This window comes from Momordica charantia, assembly GCF_013281855.1.
Source record: "Momordica charantia cultivar OHB3-1 chromosome 5 unlocalized genomic scaffold, Mcharantia_2.0 BLBB01000005.1, whole genome shotgun sequence".
NCBI lineage: Eukaryota > Viridiplantae > Streptophyta > Magnoliopsida > Cucurbitales > Cucurbitaceae > Momordica > Momordica charantia.
In genome coordinates, this window is record NW_028275163.1 from 20,138,558 (window position 1) to 20,161,878 (window position 23,321).

The 23,321-nt window shown below is 33.4% G+C and overlaps 1 pseudogene across 1 annotated transcript; it reads left to right on the top strand.

The window, feature by feature from the left end:
• Positions 1-1,193: 1,193 nt before the first annotated feature.
• On the top strand, positions 1,194-14,028 carry LOC111021528 (pleiotropic drug resistance protein 3-like; annotated as a pseudogene). The gene is made up of 21 exons (XR_015790957.1): positions 1,194-1,540; positions 2,539-2,704; positions 4,622-4,723; positions 4,820-4,979; positions 5,598-5,728; positions 5,837-5,927; positions 6,151-6,734; positions 6,860-7,173; positions 8,763-8,931; positions 9,154-9,258; positions 9,861-10,017; positions 10,130-10,283; positions 10,366-10,435; positions 10,646-10,978; positions 11,084-11,363; positions 11,590-11,673; positions 11,762-11,895; positions 12,099-12,326; positions 12,445-12,616; positions 13,320-13,574; positions 13,660-14,028. The product of XR_015790957.1 is annotated as a pleiotropic drug resistance protein 3-like (transcript).
• Positions 14,029-23,321: the final 9,293 nt, after the last annotated feature.

Genomic DNA, 23,321 nt, shown 5'->3' on the forward strand with positions numbered 1-23,321 from the left:
AAACAATTCTTTTTAAGCCTGCTTCCACAATCTGAAGATCTATCTCATTGGAATGTGGTACCGGTTCATCCATTTACCCTTCCGCTCTATTTTCGTCGTCTTAATTTTCATTAAGAATTGTGATCCATGGCGACGAAGTAAAATTTCGTCGTGAAAACCACTATTTTCGTTGCCTTAATTTTCATTAAAATAATTTTACGGTGAAATTTCCAGTCTTTTCTCCAATTTTTTGGCAACGAATATTATATTTCGTAACTACAAGTTTTGTTGTCTTAATTTTCACTAAAAAAATTTGGCGGTGAAATTCCCACTCTTTTCTTAAAACTTTTGGAGGTGAATATTACATTTGGTGGTCAAAAATACCCTATAGATTTCGTTGCCAAAAGTTTTGAATAAAAAATCTCATACTATTGAAAACTTTTGACGACGAATTGCAGTTTTGCCGCCATAGGGTACTTTGGTGACAAAATGTAATATTCATCGCTGAAAGTATCAAATTTAGATGAAACTTTTGGTCACTAATTTCAATTTCATCGCTATAGGGCACTTTTTGCCATGACAATTACATTTCGTTTCCAAAAGTACCCTATAACGATGAAATTGCAATTTGTTGCAGAAGAAGAAAATTATTGTAGTGTATCTTAATTTATTCTGCCCCAAATTATTCAATAAAGTTGAAATTATCAAGTATCATGTCCTGTATATGCTTACCAAAGATCAATTTTTAGTATTCAAAAAAAGAAGATAAATTTAAAAATATTAATCCTCAAGGATTAAATTGAAATCTTTTAAACAAATAAGACTAAATTTTGAAACACACTCCAACATAAAAGACGAAAACATATTTTTAGCTCACGTTAAATCTACCTCCCCTTTCATTTAACAACACTAAAATACGTCAACTTAAATATTACTCAATCCAAATGATTACTTATAAAGCACATAAGTTTCAAATCTCGACCTCACTCGTCTATCGAACCAAAACAAAAAGGAAAAAGAAAGACCTCACGTTGAGTCATATATTTATATGAGCTCGTAATTGTCTAAAATTAAAATATCTTCTCTCTCTCCCATAAAATTATTGCACATTTTTTATTGAATGATACCCATCTCTCTTCTCAGCAAACATCATCTCTATCTCCATTATTTAAACACAAAGTATCAGAAGATTGCAATATTTGAGTCCATCTCTCTCTCATCTGAGCTTGAGCTGTTTATGAGTTATCAAAAATGGCTTTAGTTCATCATTTCGCCTACAAACTTCTTTGAGTTTAAGAAGCAGCTCGTCGATGGCCGTGGAGGAGGATGGCAACGTCGAAGAAGCTTCGATTTGGGCAGTGATCGAGAGACTGCCGACGTTTGAACGATTGAGATCGTCGCTGTTCGACGATGGAAGGGAGGAGAAGGAGAGAGGAACAAGAGTTGTGGACGTTACTACGTTGGATGATGTGGAACGCCGATTATTTATTCAGAAACTTATTAAACACGTCGAGAATGATAATTTCAAACTCTTGACAAAAGTTAGGGAGAGAATCCTCAGGTAAGTCTTTTTTTTTTTCCTCTTGATTTATTGTATTTTAGTTCTTTATCCTTTCAAATATTAAAATTAGTCCCTATAATTTCAATAGATTTTAAAAATAGTTTCATATTTGGAAATTAGGAAAATATATTTAAATTGTGCTCTTTCAAGTACAAAGTTTTCTTAATTTTTTTTTTCTGGATGTAAGGAACTGAATCTACGTCTTTTTTGGTCTGTAAGTCAGATGACAATTAATCTTGGAGTATTTTAAATATTTATTGAAAATACATTAATTAATTATAAAATATCCTTCGAATAGATACAATTACATCTTTATATATATATATATTACTTTGAAAAGATTTCATTTTGAAATTATTCTGGAAAGAAAAAAAATTGTTAGAAGAGAATATAGAACTCTCATGCTAGGATAAAATTTTTGGTGGGAAGTAAGAAAAATTTTGAAATAGGTGCATAATAATAATAATATTATTATTATTATTATTATTATTATTATTGTGGCATCATGCACATGCACGTTGTCTTCATCACCCATCCCCAAGCCGTAAACGGCCGTTTGCCTTTCATTTCTAATTTTTAATTCATCTCAATTATCATTGATTTGATTATTTTAATGGAAAACAAAGCCTTTCCCATCTCCATTCCCCATCTCTATCATTTAATTTGAAGTCGAGTAGGGATTATTTTCTATGCTCGTCTCCGTTCCCGTTTATATGACAAGGACAAGAGAATTCCTTGTCCTATTTAAGGTAGGTCTTCTAGGAGCCGGTTAAGAATCCCACATTGAAAAGAGAAGAGATATAATAATGATTTATAATAGACATAAGCTACTCATTTAATTGTCAATTGATTTTGAGATGGAACCCATGAATATTAATAGAGTCATACCGCAGGAGAAAAATGACTCAAATAGGAGGTTTTAATATTAGAAAGATATAATACTTAAAATATGGATATAAGAATATTTATAATTTATTAATGAAGGGTAATGGTTGTAGGGTTGGTGTGAAGTTTCCTACGGTGGAAGTGAAGTACAAAAATGTGCATATTGAGGCAGATTGCGAGGTTGTCAGTGGGAAAGCCCTTCCAACACTTTGGAATTCGAATCACCCTTTTTTAAATATATTTTCTCTTCTTATCGTGATTTTCAAAATGTTTATTTTAGTTTCTAAATTTTAAAAAATAACAATTTTAGTTATAATGATTATTTTGCAACCTAAAATTCATCCCTCCAAATATCTCGTCTGTAAATTAATATGTGGCTTTGTAAAGCATGTTCTATCATTGTGAGAATACGAGGGCTCGTTGTCTCCTAACAACGGGTCCCAATATTCCTCCCCTTGCATACCAAAACAACAATTCAAATGTTGTAAGGTCAAACGACTATCTATGAGATTAGTCGAGATGTACGTAAGTTAATTCGAACACTCACGGATATATATAGAAAAAACATGGCCATAATCTTGTGGTAGCTAATAAATTCCAAATTTTTGCAATTTATTTATTTATTTTTGAGAGCACAATTTGTTTATGTTATTTTGTTAGGACATCATCAAATTTTGTGGTTCGAAGTTTCATGAAACTAAAATTGACATAATTGACCATGTCAGTGGTCTCATAAAGCCAGGAAGGTAGCATTTTCTTTCTTTCTTTCCTTTTTTTTTTCTTTTTCTGAATGGTGATAATTTTGCCTACTTAGTCCCTTAATTATTTACTAAAATTCGAATTACGATTTAATGTTGTCAATGATAACAATGTAGATGAAGACTTAGTTAACTGTTATTAACATACCGCGCCAAAACGAGCATAGTCTTGATAATTGACATATATTTCAAACCAAAAGATTTGTAAAATACATATGTTTGGTAAAATGTTTGGCAATGATTCGTAATCTCTCTAAATTTAGTTATAATCTCTTTTCTAAGTTTATTTCTTTAACTAAATTTTTTTCTCCCATCTTCTAAAATTTATCTCTCTAAGTTTTGTTTCTTTATAACTTTTCTCTCTCTAAATCCTATCAAATTTTTGTTTAAGCTTTAAATATTAATGGTTTAAAATCATGTTTTATTATATAAAATCAATTGTTAAATAATTATATAAAAATTACTTTCACGAAATCAATTATCATTTATTTTTACTAAAATCACTTTTAAAGTGATTTTTTTTACTAGAATCATTCGTTCTAAAATCATTTCGAGCAATGCCCTAAGATTTCAGTTTTATGAATTCAATATTTAAATTTAAATAAGCAATCAAGTTAAATATCTTCTCTGGAGGATATTTGTTATATTATTATTGCTTGATTTTTGTAGTTTTTTTAGTACAGTATGTGGATGTGGGAATTCGAACTCTCAAGCCTCACGACTGTGTGGATGTGGGAATTCGAACTCTCAAGCCTCACGACTGTCCAGTTATGCTCTGATTGACCTTTGTAGTTAGGTTTGAGCATTTTAGTGTCAAAATTGAACCTTTTTTTAACCAGCCTCTTGATTTTATGGTTAGGATTGAGTTTAGACATTTTAGTCAAGTTTATGACTCAACTTGATAAAATTAGAACTTTTTTTAGAAATTGTTCCGTAATATTTTTATTTCTTATTTTTTGTTTCCTCTTTGTAGGAGTATAATTGTTTTTTTGTTTCTTATTTTTTTATTAAAAGAATAGAAACATGTTGGGTAATAATTGCTTCTTTTTGTTCTCTAAATTTGTTAATTAAAAAACAGAAGATATGAAAATTAATTTGTTTCAAATTTAAATAATCAAAATTTTTATGTTTATTTATTTATTATTCCATTTATAAGTCAAAAATGACAAAAAGAAAATATCTTTTATCTCCAAAACTAAAAATAAAAACAAGTAATCAAGAAACTTGATTACGTAGTTTTTCAAAATTTCTACCCAATTTTATAAACATTTCCTAAACATGAAAAACGAGAAAGAGAAAAGGATATGAATTATTTATGTTTCAATAAATTAAAAAGAGAAAAAACAAAAACAAAAAACAAAAAACGTTACCAAATGAGCTAGAATTCAACTAATTACCGTTTAGGTAAAAATGAAATTCTCTCCCATCTAAACTCAAGAAAGCAGATCGTTTCAGGTTAACTCTGCTGCTTGGTCCCCCAGGATGCGGTAAAACTACACTACTAAAAGCCCTCTCCGGAAATCTTAACAAATCTCTCAAGGTTATTCTTGTCTTTTACCTTCTTTATTTTTCTTTATTTTCTGTTTTATTTGTGTCTTTTTTTTCTTTTCTATATTAATATTCTCTTACCAAAAAGATCACTGGAGAAATTTGGTACAATGGACACAAACTTGAAGAATTTGTTCCCCAAAAAACTTCTGCTTACATTAGTCAGTATGATCTGCACATCCCCGAGATGACTGTAAGGGAAACTCTAGATTTTTCAGCCCAATGTCAAGGTATTGGAAGTCGAGCATGTGAGCTTCTTGATAACATTTTTGTTTCTTGTTTTCTTGGTACTTGTTAATTGATTTTTTTTAAAAGACGGGTCTGATAATTATTTCTTACCTCTACATTTAGTAATTATTTCTTACAACATTTGTAAATAAAAAATTGAAGTTTTACTCGAGCAAAATATATATATGTAATTTTTCAAAGATAAAATATTCAACCCTCCGAAAAAAAGATAAAATATTCAAATGTGGTAGATTTTAGTCTCATACTTTTAAAAAGTGACAAATTTAATTTTTATTGGCAAAATTTTTTATCACAATGGAAACCATATAAAACAAATTTATAGTTACATTTCAATAAATATAGTGAGCGAAGTATCTTGCTAAAATTATATAATTAAAAAATGAGATGAAAATGAAAGGGGCTAAAACGATCACCTTTTAAAAGTAAAGGATCAAAATAAACGTTTCGAAAGTACAAGGATTAAAATAAACAAAAAATCGAAAGTAGAAAGACCAAAACGAATCAAAGTCGAAAAATACAGAGATGACTGAAATAGTATTTAAATCGAATGAGAACCAAGTATATGCTACTAAACAATTGAGCAGTGAACTTCAATAATATTTTGTTTGACCATGAAGATATGATGAAGGAGGTTAGTAAAAGGGAGAAGGAAGAAGGGATTATTCCAGATCATGATGTTGATACCTACATGAAGGCTATTTCTGTCCAAGGATTAATACAAACTCTTCAAACTGACTACATTCTCAAGGTTGCTTTTCTTTTTCTCTTTAGCTTGACAAAAATTTCATTTTCATCATTTGATTTCAATATATATATATATATATATATATAAATTTCACCACTTATTAAAATGTAGATCCTTGGGCTTGATATTTGTGCTGACACTCTAATTGGAGATGCCATGAGAAGGGGTATTTCAGGTGGTCAAAAGAAGAGATTAACCACAGGTAAAAATATTCATATAAATATTTGCATATTTTCAAGTATTTTCTCTCTTTTCCCAACAATAATAATAATAATAAGTAATACGCTTTAGTGCTGATGGTTGAGCATTTATCTTACGGGTGGTCAGTAGGAACATAGATGTTTATCGGTCAGTAGCTAAGTATTGTTATAAAAAAAAATTGAAGGAAAGTTGATTGAATATTAAGAGAAATATAATGTGTGCAGGAGAAATGATTGTTGGTCCAAATAGAGCCTTGTTCATGGATGAAATTACAAATGGATTGGACAGCTCCACTGCTTTCCAAATTGTTTCTTGTCTACAACATCTAGCTCATCTTACAGATGCTACATTACTTGTTTCTCTTCTCCAGCCAGCTCCTGAGACCTTCGATCTCTTCGATGATATTATCTTGATGGCGAAAAAGAAGATCATATATCACGGTCCTCGCGATCAAGTTCTTCAATTCTTCGAGGATTGTGGGTTCAAGTGTCCTGAGAGGAAAGGCGTCGCAGATTTTCTTCAAGAGGTCATTTCGAAAAAAGATCAACCACAATTTTGGTATCGCAACGAAATTCCATATGCATATGTCTCGGTCGATGCATTTTGTAGGAAGTTCAAGTCGTCGAGTTTAGGAAGGAAGCTCGACGATGAGGTCTCAAAAATATTTGACACATCCAAAAGCCCTTGCAATGGTGTTTCCTTTGGTCTAGAAAGTGTCTCTAAATGGCAAGTGTTTAAAGCTTGCGCGTCGAGAGAACTCCTTCTCATCAAAAGAAATTCATTTGTCTACATGTTCAAAACTATTCAGGTGAGTTCTTCCGAAACTAGTAAGAAAACCAGAAATATGAAAATAGTATTTTTCACTGTTCTGAAAAGTCATCTCAAACTCACCTTGGAATCTCATCGTTTCTTCTCTTTTCTTTGAACATGCAGCTTCTCATTCTTGGTTCGATTACAATGACGGTGTTTCTTCGAACTCGAATGGAAGTCGATCTTCAGCACGCTGACTACTACATGAGAGCTCTGTTTTTTGCAATGAATTTACTACTTGTGGATGGATTTCCAGAGTTGGCAATGATCATCCAAAGACTGGAAGTGTTCTATAAACAGAAAGAATTCAACTTCTATCCAGCATGGGCTTATGCAATTCCAGCTGCCATTTTGAAGATCCCTCTTTCACTAATTGCATCATTAGTGTGGACATGTCTCACTTATTATGTCATTGGCTTCAGCGTTGAGGCCAACAGGTCAGTTTCACATTACAAACCCTTTACTTTCTTTATTCTTCACTTCTTGAAATTTGCAATAACTAATAAAACCCGTTTAGTAAAAAAGAAGTTTCCGTTTAATGATGATTTTTTTACTACAACAAATGAGAGTGGGGGATTTGAAATCGTGACCTCTTGATCGGTATCAATTATAGCTGAACTAAGTTCATGTTGGTTCCGTTAATGATTATTAACGGAGGCAAAAGTTAGATTCTAATCTAAACCAAAAATATAACACTAAGATGATGTATATTGCAATGGTTTGAATTGAGATGAGGATCAGATGGGGGAACGAATTTACATGTGATTATTAGTCCAATATTGTCCTTTGCTCTTTTCTGCTTTTTGTTTCTTTTTTTTTTTTCTCGTTTCCTTTTTTTTTTTTACATAAAAATAGGGATTGGTGTTTGGTTTTACTGTTTTTTGTTTTTTTGTTCTTCTTTTTCAGAAATAGAAACATAACCATTTCTTGTTTCTGATCTCTAGAATTTTAAATTAGGAAAAATATTTTTTATTTAGAAATTAATTTTTAATTAAATATTAATTTTTATGGTATATTTACTTTAAATATTTATTATATATTTTATAAATCAATGATAAAATAATGTTATTATTTATGTTTTGAAAAAACTAGTGACCCGAAAAAGAAACAAGAAACTTAATTTTGTTGTTTCTATAATTTCTACACAATTTTGAAAATGTTTCTTAAAAAGAAATGAGAAACAAAAATTACCAAATGTTCATTAAGAAACAGGAAAACTGAAGCGAGAATATTTCCAAACGGTCTTCTAGAATCTATGTATAGAAAATATTTCTCAAACTAAAGACATCATGTAGAAGGGAATTTTTGTCTAACAAATTTAGAACCATATACTATATTTTGTTTAGCAACCATAACCACTAGATTCAATTTATAAACTCATTTCCCCTTAAATTTTGTTATAGTAAATGAAATTTCCACACAATAACCTACATATATTATTCAACAAAGGTTTATGGTTTAATTTTTTATTTTTAGAATATGGCATTACAATTATTAGTTAATGTGAATTTGAACAGTATTCGATCTATAGAAAATGCTATCGATGTCTTAACCAATAAACTACACTTTTTTTAGTACAACATAGGGTGGGAATCCAAATACACGACGTTTTGGTCGGAGATAAGTGTTTTAACTAGTTTAGATATGTTTAGATTGGTACCAATGAACTGGACTTAGGTTGACTTAAAAGAGTCTCATCAAACATATATCATTTTAATTGGTTCATTAATAAACAATCAAATAATATAATTATATTAATAGGATTTGTCAAATCATAGTAACATAACTCAAATTGGTTAAAATATATATAATCAATCAAAGGGTTGGGCAGTTCAAATTTCCACCCTCACATGTTGGGCTAAAAAGAAGTTTCTCCACGATTAATATTAGAAAAGTAAGAGATTCTAAATTCAAATCTCTACAACAATTTTTTTTTTCAATTTTTATTTAAATATTCAATATTTTAGGCAATCAGAGCCTACACTTGAGTTTTGTAGCATTTGATGTAGTGTTAATTTCTCCGTAGGTTCTTTCACCAGTTTATTCTTCTATTCGCGGTGCATCTATCTTCATTGTCAATGTTTCGATTGATAGCTTCAGTGTTCCAAACTAATATTGCTTCCATGACGGTGGGCAGTTTTGCAATATTACTAGTCTTGTTATTTGGTGGCTTCATCATCTCACCTTGTAAGTTCGTAATCTAACTCATTAAAGAGAAAAGAAAAACATTAGAATAAGACTCAATAAATGAACTGTTAGAAAATTAAATTGCTAGAGTTTGAATATAGAAATTCATGAACATTAAATCACCTGTGAACTTGGTAGAATAAAGTAATCTTGTAGATATTTAAAAAAATATATAGTTTTAATAAGAAGAAATTGATTTTTTTAAATATATATATTTTGGAATTTTGTAGCCTTCCTTGCCAGCTTGGTTGGAATGGGTCTTTTGGGTTTCTCCAATTCGTTATGGAGAAATTGGTCTTTCTATCAATGAGTTTCTTGCTCCGAGGTGGCAAAAGGTAAGACTATTATCACTACTTTTTCAATAAAATAGAAAAAAAATAAAATTACGTGACCTTTTTTTTTATTATTACACATAATTAAAGGAAAAAGTTACTTTGTTGATAAGTGAATTTTCAATTTTTATCAAATTAAATTAAAAGTTTGAATGTGAATGATTAACATTTATCAACAGTATGGAGGGGTTTGTTTACATAAATTCAAAGTTTAAAAATCTAAATTTATATTTGAGTTGAGAATTTTTTCAATTTAATCCATATTATGTAAAAATTTCAATTTAGTTCTTTATATTTTTATATTTTCTAATTTTGTCTCTCATCTATTTCTAAATATTAAAATGGAGTGATAATTAAATCATACAACATTAAGTATGAATGGCCAGAAATTTATAGGATATAATATTTGCTATCAGTTTGTTAGAAATTTGATAAAGGAATTAAAAATTTGTTCGTTATAAATATTTTGGTTTATTATCACTGAATTTTAAGATTGAAAATTGAAAAAGTAACACAAAAAAAATAGAAGGTGCTAAATTGAAAATTTCTAAATACTAAGGACTAAATTGCAAAAAAAGTGAATGATGAACAAAAAGTTTTTGTAGATCGAAACTACGAACGGTACTACGATAGGGCATGCAGTTCTTCAAAGTCGAGGACTCGATTATCATCAATACTTCTACTGGATTTCACTCGGAGCATTGTTCGGATTTGCCCTAATTTTCAATGTTGGATTTGCATTGGCCCTAACTTTTCTCAAGCGTGAGTTCGTTCGTTCTTCGTTCTTCGTTCTTCGTTCTTTGATTGCTTTGAAATGCTAATTCAAATCTCGTAGTAGTACATATATGAGTTTCACATTTCGTTCTACATTCAGCTCCTGGATCGTCTCGCGCCATTGTCTCATATGAAAAGCTCGCACAAGCAAAGAGCAGTGATGATTGCAATGGCGGTGTTAATTCTGTGGAAAAAGCTCCTTCTCCTAAGACCACCGTAGAATCGAGCAAAGGTTACGTAATCTGTCCCTCTTTGTTTTTCTTTTTTTAGAATTTTGCAATTGTTGTCATTGTATAAATTTATTGATGTTCTTTTCTATTGATTTTGAACACGCAGAATTGCACTGCCTTTTACGCCTTTAACAGTAGTGTTTCAAGATTTGCAGTATTATGTGGACATGCCATTGGTAATAGTCTTGAGACTCTGAAACTAATATTGAACCTGTTTTTATTTTTGATTTTATAATTGATTCTAAGAATTGTGATTGGTTGGGTTCGATTTATGTTCTGGAAAGGAGAAAACTATTTTGAGAACAATCTCACAGACGAGCCTCATTTCATGGTTGAAGCACTAAAAGCCTGAATATATTACAACTAACTTTTTGTTTTGATTCAAGGAAATGAGAGAGAGGGGTTTCACCCAGAAGAAACTCCAGCTCCTTTCTGATATTACAGGGGCTTTAAGGCCGGGTGTCCTCACGGCATTGATGGGTGTCAGTGGAGCTGGGAAAACGACTCTGCTTGATGTTCTTGCAGGAAGGAAAACAAGTGGATATGTTGAAGGAGAAATAAAAATCGGGGGTTTTCCTAAAGTTCAAGAAACATTCGCAAGGATATCTGGTTACTGTGAACAAACTGATATACATTCTCCACAAATCACAGTGGAAGAATCTCTAATTTTCTCTGCTTGGCTTCGTTTGGCATCCGACATTGATTCAAAAACAAAAGCAGTATGCTGTTCTCATGCCCTCTCAAGCTGAAACTTAAATGGTTATAGTTATTTTTCACTGAGGATAATTTGCTCATGAAATTGACATTAGTTCCTTATTTTGTAGCAATTTGTGAATGAAGTCCTTGAAATCATTGAACTTGATAGCATAAAGGATTCCTTAGTTGGTGTACCTGGTGTCAGCGGTCTATCAACCGAGCAGCGTAAACGATTAACCATAGCTGTGGAGCTTGTTTCCAACCCCTCTATCATCTTCATTGTTGAGCCTACCACTGGTTTGGATGCCAGAGCAGCCGCTATTGTCATGCGTGCGGTCAAGAATGTAGAGGATACTGGTAGAACGATCCCACCAATCGAGTATCGACATCTTTGAATCATTTGATGAGGTAAATTTTCAAATTAGAGCTGTAATTGCATTTGTACATTGAACTTTTTGTCCTCCCTTCAAACATTTGCCCACATGACAATTGTTGAAAACATTTTTTGCCGGTCTGTTGAAAACCCATGTCATTTGAAATTCATTCAACAATCTTGACTAGCAGAACTTGAGAGTGCGGGGATGGCTACAATCACAAGTCTATGATTTTTATGCTGGTTTCACTTTTTGTGCAGTTGATTCTTCTTAAAACTGGCGGTGGTATGATCTACTGCGGACCACTTGGACATCAATCAAGTGAGATTATAGAATATTTTGAGGTCAGTTTTCTCTAAGACTAGCAATTCTGTTGTAACAATATATTCCATTTTCATTGTTTCTGAGCATTCCATTTTCTATTGCACACAGCATATCTCTGGGGTTTCAAAGATCAGAGAGAACTACAATCCTGCAACATGGATGTTAGAGGTTACCTCTCCACCATCAGCAGCTGAACTTGGCATAGATTTTGCTCAAGTATATAGGAATTCTGCTCTATATGAGTGAGTTAAACTCTAGAATCTTTCGTCTCACCCAAGTACACAAGTTAGGATCTCAATTTTTGTTTTCTTCTAATTTTCTTCTTCAGATAAGAAGCTATTTTATCATGCAATGAAAATAAGATAAGAGAATTGTTTCAAATTGATCTATGGACTGTTAGAAAAAAAGACATAAAACATGCTTTTCAACAAATCCTGTTTTGCAGGAATAACAAAGAACTTGTGAAGCAGTTGAGTATTCCACCTCCTGGTTCGAGAGATTTGCATTTCTCAAACATCTTTTCGCAAAGTTTCATGGGACAGTTCAAGGCCTGCCTTTGGAAGCAAAACTTGTCGTATTGGCGAAGTCCTTCTTATAACTTGATGCGTTTCATACATACAGTTGTATCATCTTTGATTTTTGGGATAGTATTCTGGAATAAGGGAAAGGAGCTGTGAGTATTTTATGCATCTATGCAATGCTTTTGGTGCCATTCCATTTCAGTTCTTAAAAGTATTAGGAGACTGACAAGCATGTGAAACTTTTTATCTTCTTTTTGTTTGTGTATGAAGAGAGAACCAGCAGAACTTATTCAATATTTTCGGTTCAATGTATACTGCCGTAATTTTCCTTGGCATCGACAACTGCTCATTGGTCCTTCCTTATATATCAATGGAGAGAACTGTGATGTACAGAGAACGGTTTGCTGGGATGTACTCTTCATGGGCTTATTCACTTGCACAGGTACATTACTTATCTTAACCTGTTCAATCTTCTCGATAAATTGTCATTCAGGCTTTTAGTTTTATACAGACAAACTTTGCAAGTAAAAGTACAAAAGTAAGGACAATGTAAAAAAAATAAAAAATAAAAAATAGTGAAGCACAAATGTAAGGACAAAAAAAAAAAAAAAGATTGAGAAGCCCAATATTGAGCCAAAATAACACCAACAAATAATTATGTAAAACATTTGTCTTAGACACCAAGACACACATTAAAATAGATCAAATTCTAGTCTGAATAATTATCATTCCTCAAACACCCTTGAAAAATACCTTTTATTCTGTTGGAGATGCGAACATAGTTTCCAATCCAATTGAAATTGAAAAAATTCAGACAAGATTTCTATTAGTATTCGACCTTTTAGATAAAATAAAACGCATACAAACTTAAGACCCTATTCGGACAATATCGTATTATTGTGTGTTATTATGAAAATAGAGCGAGGTCTCGTATTTCTTTCTAACCAAATATACCACAGAAAGCAGCTTGCCACATAACTTAAATCCACTAAATGTTTTGTTTTTCTTCATGTCTTGTCTATGTTTACCACTAATATGTCAACACATTACCAGATTTTTGAGACTTTTGAACTTTGAAACTCTATAATGTGAAGTCCTCTCATAAGTTAAGCTGTTAAACTTCAAAATTTTGTATAACTTTGCAGGTGATTGTTGAGGTTCCATACCTGTTTGTACAAGTAGCTGCCTATCTGATTATCACTTACCCAATGATTGGATACTATGGATCAGCATCCAAAGTATTTTGGTGTTTCTACTCAATGTTCTGTGCACTTCTCTACTTCAATTATCTTGGGTTTCTGCTTGTCTCCATCACACCAAACTTTTACATCGCTAACATTTTGTCCTCTGCCTTCTACACCATCCTCAATCTCTTTTCTGGCTTTCTCATCCCGAAACCGGTAAGCCATATCTGACTAAAACAAGGCTCTTTTCTTACTTTATAGTAATGAGAAAGAAATCAAAATTTGTGCCTTTTTTATGCAGCAAATCCCAAGGTGGTGGATGTGGTTGTATTATATGTCCCCAACATCATGGACTTTGAATTGTTTGCTAACTTCACAATATGGAGATATAGACAACACTCTGAATGTGTTTGAAGAAAAGACAACAGTTTCAGGTTTCTTGAGAGATTACTTTGGGTTTCACCACAATCAACTTCCCCTTGTGGCACTCATTCTCATCCTCTTCCCTATTGTGTTTGCTTTTCTTTTTGCATTTTGTGTAGGAAAATTAAACTTCCAAAGAAGGTAAACAAACAATTTCCTTACCAGGCTAAATGTATAATTTTATTCCAAGAATAATCTTGAAATCTTGGGTAGAATTATGAATAAATAAAGATGGAACATAATCTTCCTTCGTTTCCCATAGTAACTATAAATAAAAAAAGATTGAAAAAACTCCATCATAATAAATAAAAAGATAACGATGGAACATACATAATTTTCCTTTCCCACAGTAAGTATAAATGATAAAAAAAGCAAGAAAAAATCAGTCGTAGTTGGGGAATCCTCAATCTTCAAGCATCATCTCCTGTGAGAATGTTGTGAAGAGAATCAAGACTGAAGGACTCAACGGTGAAAATGGACAAATCGCTCTTAACTCGATACAATTTGCGGAGGGTTCCACAGTTGGGATCATACGATGTCAAATGGACTCCATGGAGAAGACACAAGATGTTACCATCGTCACAAGATTTGAGGAACTTGAGGTTAAACTTGTCGATCAAACCGTCATCTTTTCTCGGGAAAAGACTCTGTGGTAAATCCACAACAGATACTTTTGTCCAGGAATATGAATATTGTTGTTGTTGTTCCATCTTCCATACATGGTACTGAAGAGTGGGAGGACTGTAACGAGTAAGATAGAGATTGACATTAAGGACCCCAAGAGTAGTGCAACACATAATTTGGGGATGATCTTCAGTGGATAAGAAATCTGTTGAAAAATGTGAGATTGTAGATCGAATCTTTGACAGCACATGTACTCTGATTCAAAAAAAAGGTCTCCATTGAAGCAAACGCCATGGGATTTGATGCGAACAGGCGAGGCAATGCTAGTCCATTGCCATTGCTGGGGTGGCTTCTACCAAATGCCATAATCTCTACAATTGTAATGCCCGTTTTGTATCTGCACCAGTTTCGTACTATTTTGTACTCCTTGGTCACGGGACTAAACCCAAACCCGTAGTGGCAATAGCGATACCGATACCGTTCCAGATCTCCGGTGGGAAGCTTGATGTACTCATTAGTCACAGGATTCAATATGCCAACACGATGTCGGTCTCGGTCTCGATCTCGGTGAGGCAGAGGAGTCCATTGACGGAATTGACAATTTGGACAGACACCTTGGAATGGGATTGGGAGGTGTTGATCTTGGTCCTCCAGCTAGAACGGAGGCTAAAAGAGGCAACAAAGTTGAAGCCTTTGATGGAATAATATTTGATTGGATATTCCAAGTTCATGCAGTGGATATTGGTATTGGGGTAACTATAAGCAAAGAAAAGATTTGAAATTTGATCAGTTTGAGATTCAAACTTACAACTCAAAATCAGATTGTTCCAGAGTTTGCAGACGAGCCGAGAAGTGGGCAAATTGAAGAAGGGGAGTTTCGAGAGTATTAGTTGAACAATTTCAGGTGGAAGCTCGAAATTTATGTTCATAATTTTCCCTTTTTCCTTAGCCATCTCAAAACTCACAACAAAATTATCCTCTCATTCATTCCTATTTATAATAATGAATATTTGGGTTACCTTTTCCTTCAGGAAAAGGAAAACGAAAACAACACTAAATCTAAAAACGATATATAAATTATTATATATTATCATGGCATAAAATATTTTTAAAAAATAACCACAAATAATAATAATAAAATTAAGAGTGATAGAAGATATAAAAGATAAGATCGGATTTACCATGAGATAAATTATTATAATTCTCAAAACCCAGATTCAATTTTGAAATTTAGATTTTTAATGAAATTTAAGCCAAGTACATGACCTGATTAGACGACCATTTTGGGACTCTAATTTCAAAATTGTTTCGACAAAATTTTACTTTTATCTTGCCAGTTTAGAAGGAAGCCTAATTTAAAATCTAAAAGTTTTTCTTCCATATTTTAGCATTTACCCTCAAAAGTTTTTAAATCTTTCTAAATTAAATTTTAACCATCCAATTTTTTACCGACCACAGTCCTCTGTTTTTCACCGCCAACGTTTGGCATTTGATTTTACTTTCGAGAGTTTCGATTTCCATATCCGACAAGGAAGCATTGGTTTTTTTTTTCTTTTTATTTTTTTCGTTATAATTTGAACTTAGTTTTAATGGGTTTCTATCGAACCACAAAAATAGTTTCTTAATTGTGTTTTACTCAAATATTTCCTTTTATATTTTACTGCAATAGACTTTAATACAATCAATTTAATATAATTAGCTAAATAAAAAATACCAACTCATTGCTATATAACTTTTTTTTTTCTCAACAAAAATCAATATTTCACCTTGGAAAAATTTACAGACAAACTCTCCCTGCTAATTAAACCCAAAAATCGATTTTTCTTTTTTAATTTAATATTTAGAGTGATGTGATTGAATTTCAAGTTTATTTTTATATTTAAATATTATTTTTTAAATGTATTTTTTATTTAAAATAAATAATTTGTCTAATTAAAATTTTTAATACATTTAAATTCATAACTCTAAACTTTTCATAATTTTTATCCTCCCCTTCAATAAAAAAATCCACAAAAATTCTCTAATTTAATCAAAATCAGAATTAAGTTTTATTAATACACAAAATTTACTATTTATTTTTAGTCAAAATTTATAAATTTAAAGCAATTGGGTGTGAAGTAAAAGCATAACCATTCACAATTTTCAAAATTTCCTTAAATGAGTTCCCCGATAAGAGAAATTTACATCTATGTACAATATTGTCCGCTTTGGACATGAGATCTCACAATTTTGCTTTTGGAACTACCCAAAAGGCTTCATTCGAGTGGAAATATTATCTTCACATATATAACCATGATCTTATCCTTTCCTACTCAATGTGAGATTTTGTTTGCATTTTTACAAACCCAACAATTCTCAATTCGAGCAAAGTACCATCGAATCTGTCTTCAAGTAGTCACTCATCAATCCACTCTCGAACCAGAATGAAAGCGGATAGCACACACCCACAGATTACATCATAACTACATCTTACAAGGCTCCCCACAGATTCTACCAACACAGCTAGGTTTAGACCATGCCTCTAACACTGGTAGTCCAAACAAGGGATACTTCACATTTTCACAGTGGTACTATATTGTCCGCTTTAAACATAGATCCTCTGAACTGTTAAAACTTCAAAACTTCGTCCAACGAGGTGATTGATGAGGTTCCATAGCTGTTTGTACGAGGAGCTGTGTATGTAATTATAACTTAATCAATGATTGGATACTATGGATTAACATCCAAAGTATTTTGGTGTTTCTATTCAATTTTCTGTGCACTTCTCTACTTCAATTATCTTGGGTTGGTGCTTGTAATTTTAGCAAGGTAAACAAATTATTTCCTTAACAGGCTAAATATAAAATTTTGTTCACGAATAATCTTAAAATTCTTATAAAAAAGGATTGGAATCGGATTGAGTAAAACGCAGCTAAAAAGGATTTGAGAAGAAGTAGAGAGGAAAGAAGAAGAAAATAACACAGTGATTTTACGTGGAAAACCCCTAAACGAATTAGGGTAAAAACCACAGGTAAGGAAGAAGAAATCCACTCAATAAAGTAGGAGTTACAAACTTTCTTTCGTAAGGAGAACAAAATCTGTCATAAGAAGAAACTCACTCTATCTTTATCTCACCAAGCCTCACACTCACTTTAGCTCACTTGGAATTGAGAATTTTTTTTTGGGATGGATTGTCAAGTATGGGTGCCCACCTATTTATAGCTTATCCATATTTGGTCATCAAACAAATTTCTATGACTACAGAATATGCCACATATTATTAGCCTTGGATCTGGTGATGATCTAGTGGTCATAGATTTGCCACATATTCCACTCTAGAAGATTCTAGTTGCTTCAACTCTCCAAGGGAAAGCTTCTCGAGCAAGCTTTGGAAAATCTCTTAACCTAGTGGCTTCTAGAGACTTCCATCTTCAAGGAGGCTTCTTGAGTAAGCTTGGGAAATATTATTTAACAATCTCCCACTTAGAGATTTGATTGATAATCAATCACATCTCCGCACCTTTCTACCTTGCCACCTTCATGTTGCTTATATTTCTACTAGGTCATTCGAGGATCGACACCAATTGAACTTGTCAGAATTGATTGCCTTTTTTAAGTAGCCTGCTAGGTTTTCTTTTGTGTGAATTTTGTGCAAGTCGACTGTTCCTTCCTCCACTTTCTCACGAACGAAGTGGTATTGCACTCGGATATGTTTTGACTTGGAATGGAAAGCTAGATTCCTTGCAAGATATAAGACACTTTGACTGTCACAAAACAGAGAAATGCTCTTCTTGTTCATGTCCGAGTTCCTACAATAGCATTTTCAACCAAACCGCTTCTTTACTAGCCTGTTTAGCTGCAACATATTCTGCTTTTGTTGTTGACGTAGTCACAACTGACTGTAGTTTTGAAACCCAGCTTACAGCTCCGCTAGCAAGAGTGAACACGTATCCAGTGGTGGATTTGCTCTTATCACGATCACCTGCATAATCTGAGTCAACATATCCTCTGACAATAAAGTCTGATCCTCCAGAACACAATGCAACATCAGTAGATCGTTTGATGTATCTAAGGATCCTTTTAATAGCATTCCAATGCTCTCGACCTTAATTCGCCATACACTGACTAACTACTCCCACTGCATGTGCAATGTCTGGTCTGGTACGGATCATGGCGAACATTAGGCTTCCCACTGCTGATGCATATAGTACTCGAGACATCTCCATCCTCTCTGCTTCACTGTTAGGGCTCATACCAGAGGATAACTTGAAATTAACAGGAAGAGGGGTAGAGATTGGCTTACAGTTTTGCATGTTGAACCGTCACAAGACTTTCTTCAAATAATTTTTCTATGATAGCCAGATCTTCATGTTATTTCTGTCTCGGTGAATTTGCATCCCCAGAATCTTGTTTGCTGGTCCTATGTCCTTCATTTCAAACTCCCTAGCCAACTAAATCTTCAATTCTTCGATACGATCTTTGTTGGGGCTTGCAACCAACATGTCGTCAACATACAATAACAAGACAATAAAGGCTGTTTCACCAAACCTCTTGAAATATGCACAAGGGTCTGCATTAAGTCTGTTGTATCCAAGGCTCACGATGGAGGCATCAAATCTCTTGTACCAACCCCTTGGTGCCTGTTTGAGACCGTATAGAGATTTGTTCAACCTACAAACCAAGTTCTCTTTTCCTTTTACTTCAAAGCCTTCTGGTTGGAGCATATAAATTTCTTCTTTGAGATCTCCATGGAGAAAGGTAGTTTTAACATCTAACTGCTCCAACTGTAGATCAAATGTAGCATACATTTCCAGGACTATTCTAACCGTAGCCAGTCAAACTAACGGAGAAAATATTTCATTGAAGTCAATACCTTCTTTCTGAGCATATCCCTTCACCACCAATCTTGCACGATACCGCTCCACTTGGTCATCATTGTTGCGCTTGATCTTGTACACCCACTTGTTGCCAATGAGCTTTCTCTCTCGTGGTAGCGTTACAAGTTCCCAGGTCTTGTTCTTATGGAGAGCTTCTATTTCTTCCTGCATTGCTGTCATCCACTGAGCAGCATCTAAACTAGTCATTGCCTCTTGGAGAGTTAATGGCTCTCCATCCTCAGTTAGAAGACAATATGCAACATTACTCTCCATAATGTAGTCAGATTGCCAACTGGGTGGTTTTGTCGGCCTACCTGATCGACGAGTCCCTGGTACTTGTGATCCATCTTGTTCCTGGATCTCGTGCACTAGTTCAGCTTTAGAAGAGTCCTGTTCAGATTCTTTCTCCAAGTGTACTGTTGTAGTCTCTGAACTTTTATTTATAGTGCTATCATCCTCTACAACTTGTCTCTTGTTCTCCATAAAGACCACATCCCTGCTGATGATAATCTTGTGGTCAGTGGGATCCCACATGCTATACCCCTTCACACGATCAGCATACCCCAAGAATAAACATTTCCAGGATTTTAGATCCAGCTTTGTAGTTTTTTAGGCATTGTACATCACGTACACCGAACTTTCGAATGTATGGAGGTTTGAATAATCACCTGGCTTGCCCGTCCACATCTACATCGATGTCTTCAACTCAATTGAAGTTGATGGAGCATGATTCACTACATAACAGGCGGTATTGACGGCTTCTGCCCAAAAAGCTTTGTCTAAGCCTGCAGTTGCTAACATTGCTTTTGTCCTCTCCAACAATGTTCTGTTCATCCGCTCTGCTACTCCATTTTGCTGAGGAGTGTAAGCCATAGTGAATTGCCTCTTGATGCCTTCCTGGTTGCAGAAATCCGCAAACTCATTGCTCGTATATTCCCCTCCATTATCTGTCCGCAAACACTTTAACTTCTTGCTAGATTGAAGTTTTACCTGCGCTTTGAACACTTTGAAGACCGAACACACATCTGCCTTCCTCTTGATAGGATACACCCAACATCTTCTGGAGTAGTCATCTATAAAGAACATGAAGTACCCTGCTCCTCCTAGAGATGTAACCGGTGCTTGCCATACATCAGAGTGAACCAATTCTAGAATCTCTTTACTTCTAGAATTTGATGTGTTGAACTTTAACCTGTGCTGCTTACTTGTAACACAATGCTCACAAAAGGGGAGAGATACCTTAGTGAGCCCTGGGAGTAGATTCTGCTCTACAAGAACCTTCATTCCTTGTTCGGACATGTGTCCAAGTTTCTGGTGCCCGATCATTGAGAGCTTGGACTTCTTGAGGCAACTGATGCTTCTCCATCTTACAAAATCTCTCCCTCCAATATGTACAAGTTTGTAGCCACCATTTTTCCCTTCATAAGTGTAAGTGCACCTCGAATGACCTTCATGATTCCCTTTTCCACGATCACCTTGCAATCAAGGTCATCTAATTGACCTACCGAGAGCAAGTTCTTTGTCAGGCCTTCTACATGTCGCACTTGTTGATTTGTGCGAACTATATTGTCATGGAACTTCAACTTGATAGGTCCAATACCGACAATCTTCAGGGCATGTTCGTCACAGCTAAACACAGATCCTCTAGAGACAGGTTCATAATGATGGAACCATTCTCGTCGAGAGGTCATGTGATAAGTGGCTCTTGAGTCGATGACCACACGTCAGCTAAACTATTTCTGCCTTCAACAGTTGTCGTTGCTTCACAACACAAGATATCAACTTAATTCAAAGTTTTTGCTACATTTCCTTGAAGATTGGAATATTTCTTATTTAGACTCCAACAATCCTTCTTCATATGACCCTTCTTGCCATAGTGGTAGCACTTCATGTTCTTCTTACTTCTTGATTTTGCCCTTCCTTGATTTTGGCTCCCACTTAAACCACGTTTCGTTGATCTACCTCTTTTCACCGCCAGAGCCTCTGCTTGTCACGAACTTGCCAATTTATCTACTTTGTTCTTGCGTCAATTTTCCTCTTCCAGGACAGCAGCTCCAATATCTTCAAAGTTTAGAAAGTCGGTGAGAACATTATTTGTCAGGTTGATGACAAGTTGATCATACGAATCAGGAAGACTTTGAAGTAGAAGTTCAGCACGTTCATTTGGCTCTATTTTACAACCCAATGATGTGAGTTGAGAAAATAAAGTATTCAACGTGTTGATGTGCTCTGTGCTCTGTCGTTGGAGTAGATTCTGACATCCGAAGAGTATACAATCTCCTCTTAAGGAAAATCTTGTTGTGAAGTGACCTGGCCTCGTACAACTTTTCGGGATAGATCCCAAATCTCCTTTGCAGTTTTCTTCTCTTTTATGCTCGACAACACTTTATCTACTAGAGCCAGATGAAGATTTGCAACAACATTCCTGTCCATCTCGTTCTACTTATCATCTGTGACATCCGCCAGCCTCGCACTGATGGCTGCAAGACAATTATCTTTTCTCAAGATAGCCTTCATCTTCATCTTCCACAACGAGAAATTAGTCCCGTTGAATTTCTTAATCTCGTAATTTGCCGCCATTACTTCTATCATGAACTGTATGCAATCCTTCACGACTTTCAATTAAGGTGAAAGATATCTAACTTATTTTTTGACTTGGAGGATCCACTATTAGTGGCAACCACAGAGCATACGATAAGTAGATATTAACACGCAAAACCAGACTCTGATACCATTTGTTGTAAAAAAGCACTGGAATCGAATAGAGTAAGAAGCAACTAAAAAGGATTTGAGAAGAAGTAGAGAGGAAAGAAGAAAAAAATGACACAGTGATTTTACGTGGAAAACCTCTAAACGAATTAGAGTAAAAACCATAGGTAAGGAAGAAGAAATCCACTCAATAAAGTAGGAGTTACAACATTTCTTTCTTTAAGAGAACAAAATCTTTCATAAGAAGAAACTCTCTCTATTTTATCTCACCAAGCTTCACACTCATCTTAGCTCACTTGGAATTGGGAATTTTTTTTGGATGGGTTGTCAAAGTATGGATGGGTCAATAAATCTAGATGGAAATTTATTTTTAAAAATAAATATGGAAACAAGAAATCAAAACTGAATCTGAAATCTGAAGGGAAAATCTCAAATCAAATCAAATCAAAATTGAGGGCAATAGTATATGTCGATGAAATTTGATTATATGATAAATATTTTACGAAATTTTTCTCCACAATATATTTTTGTTTATTTTTCTAATTGAATGAAAGTAAACCCAGGGGACCAATTTCTGTAGCTGATAAATATTTTCTAATTTGATTACGATAAATATATTGTAAATATTTTCTCTCCAAAAAAAAAAATATATATATATATATATATATTATTATTATTATTATTATTATTATTATTAAAAAATTGATAAGTCATTATTGGATTCTTTTCACTACATTCTTGAAGCTCGAGGATTCCCAGATTACTGTTGCTTTTTCTTGCTTTTTTTTCATTTATAGTTAGTTAAAAAATATATTTGATCCCTGTACTTTCACTTTTAGTCTCTATCGTAAAAAATTTTATTAAAACTAAGCGTCTAATTTATTATATAACAATTTAATATTTCTAATTATAGTTTATCTATCTATATATATAAGAAACTTAAAAAAAAAAATTCACGATAAAGACTAAATCATTACAACTTTAAATTACATAAACTATATTGTTACCTATTAAAATTCAAGAACTAAATTGATGCCAATCTGAAAGTACAGGGATTAAATCGTTATAAACTAAAGTTAAGAGACTAAATGGTTACTTTAGTCAAATTATAGAGATCAGAAGTGTGTTTTAAACTTTATAGTTACTATGGGGATAGGAAGATTATGTCCCATTGTTATTTTCTTATTTATTGTTATTAGATAGGGAAGCTGATGGAATATTATGTTGGATTTTGTTCTCTTTTTTTTTTTTATTTATAGTTACCATTGGAATGAAGGGTTTTCATTGTTGGATTTTCTTTATTTCTTTGGACCTTTTTTTTATTTTGACTAGCAAACAGTAATTACAACAG